At 34.3% G+C, this 6,906-nt stretch overlaps 1 pseudogene; it reads right to left on the bottom strand.

Moving 5' to 3' along the window:
- Window positions 1-4,582: 4,582 nt before the first annotated feature.
- Window positions 4,583-6,336, bottom strand: LOC148769072 (acyltransferase GLAUCE pseudogene; annotated as a pseudogene).
- Window positions 6,337-6,906: the final 570 nt, after the last annotated feature.

The following is a 6,906-nucleotide window of genomic DNA, read 5'->3' on the forward strand; positions in this document are numbered from 1 at the left end:
TTTTGACATATTTTCAATCGAAATAACTAAATAGATATTGAAAATATCTAAGTTATTTGAATTATATCGATAACTATTATTTTCAGTATAATCTTTTTTTTTTCCCCTAATATTGCAATACATTTAGATTCATACATTATACATATATTTTTGTTCATGAGATTTTTTATTTGATCTTTATCTTGGTAATTTGAATGTTTTTTCCCCAAAATCTTAATGTGCTCATGGTCATCATCAAAAGATATTATTTACTTATTTTCAATTGATAGCTTCGTATATTTTTATACCTAACTGAAAATAGGTAAATAAAATTTCAAAAACTATTTTAGAGCTCGTTTGGTTAAGCTTATTTAAAACAACAGATAAGCTCTTAAATATGATAAGTTGTTTTGAGAGTTGATAAGCTGTTACGTCTGATTTTTTAAATTAATTATTGAAGTGTTTGGATAATAAACTTATAATTTGTTTTTAGTTTATACTGTTTTTAAGATCTTATCTATAAAAAGGTGGAGTATAGGTACTTTAAACATCTTATTTATTGAATTTATAAGGTCTTTTTGAAAAAAATCCCAAATACTTTGAAAGAACTTATAAGCTCTTAAACATCTATAAAATATTTTTAACAGCTTATAAGTTTAGCCAAACACCTCTTAGGAATAGATTATGGACATGCAAATGATGTTTTGGATGAGGGCCGAGGTCTATTAGAAATATATTTTTGAAGTTAAGGAAGCTTTTGAATTCTAAATATTTAATAGTAGAATAGATATGAATCAAAGTTGACAAATTTTCTATCCAAATATAAAAGGCAGAAGAGATCTATCAAGTTGAAATGCGGTTCTGCATAATTGTTAAGGAGAATGAGGGTAACATATAGAGATAGAGATTTATGGTACAGAGAAATATATAGAGAGATTTAGTCAATTAATTTATGAATATAATATAAGTTAAATAGTAAAAATTGATCGTGAAACTACAATTACATTTGATCTCCCACTCAACTATATATACAATTTCAGCCACTACTTACAACTGCTCTAGTTTGTTATATTAGACTTACAATAGGAAAGGATGACCATTGAAATTCATTTACAAAAAAATAAAGGGCTTACAATTAGGGACATTTACAAGAATGTCTAAAAATTGAACGAAGACATGATTATGTATGAACAGTTTGTACTGTCCAGGGCAGATATATTTAACTCTAGTGACATCTTCATATAAAACATTGTTCGAAAATATTAAATTACAATGAGCTCATAGGAATCCACATGTCATAGATCACAACTCCATAAAAAAAACGTATTTCATATGCTACATCGAGCGGGAAAAAGAAGAAAAAAAAAGGGGCCGGGAAAACAATAATGCACCCAAAAACAAATAAATAGACAAATAATAATGCACCCGGAGAAAATATTTCTTCCTTGTAATTCCTCTTCTACACTGGATTCATCATGGTGAAAATGACATATTATAGTGTGTGTATACAATGAAAGAGCCTATATATTTTTCCTATTATTACATACATCCATGTAATGAATTTAATGATCAGTTACTTTCTTATTAATGATTTAACTACCGTATGCCATCTTGTATAGAGGGATTTTGTCTTTTTGGTCATAATGGAGATTAAAAAAGACTCAGACAATGAAGATGGTTGCACGGTGAATGAACATATAGTGACTAATGAATTCAAGAATTCCAAGAGGTACTGTTGTAGTTGAACCGTTACAACTTTTTTTAATGGAATAATTAGCAGAATAAATAAATGATTTAATACTAGGGGAAATATGCAATACCCCCTCAAATGGAAAATATTTTGAACTAAACCCAATTGACTATTAGAGACTTTTACCTACACCCAAGTTTCATTCTTAATTAGTGAGACCCCCCTAATCAAATATGATAAGACTAAAGTGCCCTTATGTGATTAGGTTTTAACGTGATTTAATTTATTTCAGTCTTTCATTCTTCCCTCTCTCTTTCTCTCTCTCTCTCTCTCTCTCTCTCTCTCTCTCTCTCTCTCTCTCTCTCTCTCTCTCTCTCTCTCTCTCTCTCTCTCTCTCTCTCTCTCTCTCTCTCGTTCTCAATCTATCGTCTTTTTTTTTTTTTTTTTTTTTCTTTTCCCGTCTTTTCTGCAGATCCGTATGCCGTCGGCGCCCTCCTTCATCTTTTTCACACCACCGCCGTAGTCCACTCACCCTAGCCACCGTTGTTCGTGCACTCGTCATCGCCGGAGCAAAAAATACCTTTCAACCGCCGGTCGGTCGAAACCTAATGAAAGAGGCCCTCCTCCGTACAAGTGGTGGCGGCGGTGCCTCCACCACCTCGTCGTATGCATTACATGGAGATTTCCCTTTTTCATTTTCTCTCGATTTCTCAGTTTTTTTTTTTTTTTTTTTTTTTTTAAGATCTGTTCACCACCGCCACCGTAGCCACGTCTCCACTCTCTATGTCATTCACCGTCGTTGTCGTCACCTCCCCCTCCCTCCTCTTCGTTATTTTTGATTTTTTCTTTTTTTTTTCTCTCAAAATCTGAAACAGCAGCATCAACGTGACTACTCTGGTTTGAATATGACTATTGTTGATTCACTCGATTAGTGATTTATTATTTTCTCGTGTTCGTTGTTTCTCTCGATTTCTCTCTATTTACATCGCCATCGTCTCCACATAGATTTATACACAACCATTACCGTCACCGCTCGTTGCCGCCGGCTCCTCCTTCGTTTCCACGTAAGGCTCGCTTTCTCTTCTTTTCGTTATCTATCTCATTTTTTTTTACTTTTTTTCCAGATTTGTCCATCACCACCACCACCGTCGCCGCCTCTCTCACTCTCTTTCCTTCACCGCCGCCAGCATCGCCGTTGTCGTCGACTCCCCATGAATCTCCTTCATTATTTTTATATTTATGTATTTTTTGATTTTTTTTCCAGGTCTGAACAACAGCAGTAACAAGACTATAGTCATGTTCGAATATGACTATAGTCATATTTATGTATTTTTGCGTTACCTGATATGTTTCGATGTGTTTGTTGTGGTTGAATTGAATTCACATAATATTATGTGATTTGCATTTACAGAGTAGTACATATTTATTCATCAGAAGTAGTCACATAGTAGTCACATTCTCATTTTTTTGTGTGTAGTGCTGCACATCATGTCGTCAACCTTGATGATTGTGTTGAAGTATGGAGGCTCGTGTGGGGTGAAGATATGTCAGGGTGATTTTGTGTATGAAGACCTCGTTGGCTTTGTCGCTGATAAGTGGTACAGTTTGACTTTGAATATGACTATAGCCATATTTATGTATTTTTTCGAATATGACTGTAGTCATATTTGAATATGACTATTGTTGAATATAATCTATATTCTCGTTTTCAAGTTGACTTCTAGTAAGTAGATTCAAATTGATTTTTTTGTGTGGATATTGATTGAATTGTTTTCGTAAACAATAGGGAATCTTCGTTGTTTTATATGATTTGGTAAACATGACTTTGCCATAAAATCGGAATTTTAAAGTTCAAAATATAAAAAACAACAACATAAAGAAAAAATATGACTACAATTAATATAGTCACATATAGTCATATTCAACTATAGTCATATTCGTCGTTGCAAACCTGTGGAGAGAAAATTTTCAATTTTTTGTTTAAAAAAAATAAAAAATAAATAAATAAATTATTTTTATTAAAAAATATTAAAATAAAAATACATAAAAAATGGCTAAATAAAGTCCGAAAATAATATAAAAATAAAAATTAAAAAAATAAAGTCCGAAAATACTTTTGTTTTTTATTTGGTAGCAATTTTTTAGGAATTTGGAAGCCGAGTTTTAGGAATTAAATTGTTATTATGGAAAGAGAGAAAAAAGAAATAATTGAGATAAATTATACTAATTAATCCTAATTATCGGGATTTAGGTCCTCATTAATAGGAATTTTGTAAATATTAGATAATTATTAAAAAACGTGGGATTTAGTTGCCTTATTAATAGGAATTTTGTTAATACTAGATAATTATTAAAAAAAAAAAGGTCCTTATTAATAGGAATTTTGTAAATAGTAGATAATTATTAAAAAAACGTGGGATTTAGTTGCCTTATTAATAGGAATTTTGTTAATACTAGATAATTATTAAAAAAAAAAACGTGAGGTAGTATATGGGTAAGATTGGAAATAAATATTTTAGGGGGTTTTCACAAAGGAAAAATTATTGCATGAACATATCACTATTTTTTATCTATAGGAGGGGTGTATTGCTAATGACCCCTTAATACTAAGAACAAATGAGATTTCAGTTACAAGCATATGAAAACTTTGAAGGACGGTCTTTTACTTCCCTAAACAACTACTATTGACATTATAATTAAATAATTTCTATTTAAGCAATATTACTATATTATCCTAAAAATATAATGTATGTAAGAGGCAAATTAGGAAACACAAAAAATGGAAGAAACTTTATTCTAACATTCACACTTTTATAGATAGTATAGATAGATAGATAGATTTGATAGAACACACAAACACGCACAACGTAACTGTCGCAATATAATGTATACATATATATATGGCTTTGCAAAGGGGCGATTAATGAATGCAGATAATTAATAAGTTGACCGGAAGAAGCCATAGAAGGAGGCTTGGAATTTTTGCATCTCCTGGTCGGGTAGAGAAACAAAGGCATTAACTCCACCGTCGGCACTTGGAAACAGTAGGCAAGCTCGAACGACGGTAAGCAAAGGGCCGATACAAAGAGGCTTACCCCATGGATAAACCACCTGATCAAACCCTAATCTCAACCAAGAGCTCACGTTGTATTCTATACGAGGCCTTAGCTTCCCTTTCTCTATCTCTAACAAGTCTATCACAGATCTAGCATACTCGTCGGAGAATATTTCCATCCCTTGCGCGACCAGCTTCACCAACTCCGAAAACGGCAGCTTCTCAATATCTCCGCATTTAGCCGACGCCTTGGAATACAGCAATGCGTTGCCGCAGTAAGATAGCGGCAATGGAGGATTATTGAGCCGCCGCCTTATGTCCATTGAAGTAAGAAAAGTGGACACTCTCTCTTTGTCCATGTCGTTTGACGACGACGACAAAGCTTTGCATCTCCACACGAGCGCCGCCACAACACTGTAGGTGGTGATCTTAAACACTGATGCTGATGCTGATACTGATGCTGATACTGATACTGATACTGATGCTGATGTTGATGATGTTGATGCTGATACTGATACTAATGCTGATGCTGATGTTGTATTGGGGAAGTCTTTTGATGCTTTGTTCTTGAGATAGTTGACATCACTTGGGCTTAGCTTGAAGACCCTGGTCTCCGATTCACCGTCGGGTTTCCGATCGGCGGCCGGCATTGAAAACTCTGGGTGCGGGAAAGATACTAGTGGCGGAGATCTGGCGGTGAGGAGGCGGCGGTTGTTGCATGGTATGACGTGAAGGGGCTTATTGTCGTCGTCGTCAAATGCTTGACTTGCTAGATTGGCCATGAACATTTGTGCGCCTGTCCCGTCGAATAAGACATGATTTGTTACCATGCCAATCGCGAAGCCGCCACACTTGAAGGATGTTACCTATATTTGAATCCACACGATCTCTAACTAATTAATTTATTAATCAATTTAGGCCCGTTTGGTTGGAAATATATGAATAGCCAAAATAAGATTAAATAGTCTAATGGAACCCAATTATTTTATTAGAGCTTGCAACGTCAAACAAAAAAAACACACTAGAAGGCAAGATAAGCCATGACTACATAATTTTGGCGAATCGACCCGACAATTTATTGGGGATATCAAACATCAAATTATGTCAAACTATTTAATTAAACTCATCAAGTTTTAGATCTAAGGATTCGAACCTGAAAAATGCATAGCGGATGGTCATCGTGTGGCCAAAAATTATAGACGGCAAGCTTGCGGAATGCAGGGTTGGAAAAGACTATCTCATCCCCGAAATCACGAATAGAATATTCCGAAGAAGCAACCACGAAACCCGCACCCGCTGCATTGCAATCGATCTCTAGACGACGGCGGCCCGATTCCTCGTTTGTTTTCAATCTACCAGCCACAAAGTCATATTGGACCAGCACTTTTTCTAGAGCCATTTTGAGCCTTTTGACCACAATATTTGGCGGGAAATCCGGGTTGGGGCTGAAGAAATGGGCTGTGGGTACGTAGTAATTGTGCATTTGGTCTAAATTCGACAAGAAAATCGATTTTCTCTCGGTTTTCTCTATGGGGGAAACAAGGATTGTTTCTTGAAATTTGACCATAAGGTCTTCAACAGCAGGAAGTGGCTGTGAGTAGAAGAAACCCATTTTATTGAATTTATGTGTTCTATAATAGTGAAAATCAGGTGCTCTCATTTATAGTATGGTTACGTTGATCTTCTTACATTATTATATATATAACAGATTTTATATTCAATTCACCAAATCGTGGAACACGAATCCAATTTATATGATTAGTCCACTTTATACTCAATCTTTCCATACATATACTTCTTAGAAAAATAGATTTAATACAAAATCCAAATCTCAAAGAATCCGATCGCGGTTACTTTATTCTCAACATTTACATTCTTTTTTCACATAACAAATTTAAGAGTACCAATTTAAAATCCGTGGAGTACATACTTATCAATTACTTGAGGGTACATTTGGATTAAAAAAATTGATTTGGGGATTTGAAATTACTCCAATTTAGAGAGTCATTTGAAATCAACTACAACCTGGGGATTTGAAATCTATGCCCAAACCCCTCAACTCAAACAAGCACAAGAGATTTGTTATTATGGATTTAAAATCCCTCCATTCAAATGCACCATGAATTAATTTTCTAATTGTACCGTCCATTTGGATGGAAGGATTTGATTCCGAGAAGCGATT

Source organism: Erythranthe guttata, chromosome 7, assembly GCF_056151865.1.
Source record: "Erythranthe guttata isolate IM_541 chromosome 7, IM_541, whole genome shotgun sequence".
In the NCBI taxonomy this organism is placed as follows: domain Eukaryota; kingdom Viridiplantae; phylum Streptophyta; class Magnoliopsida; order Lamiales; family Phrymaceae; genus Erythranthe; species Erythranthe guttata.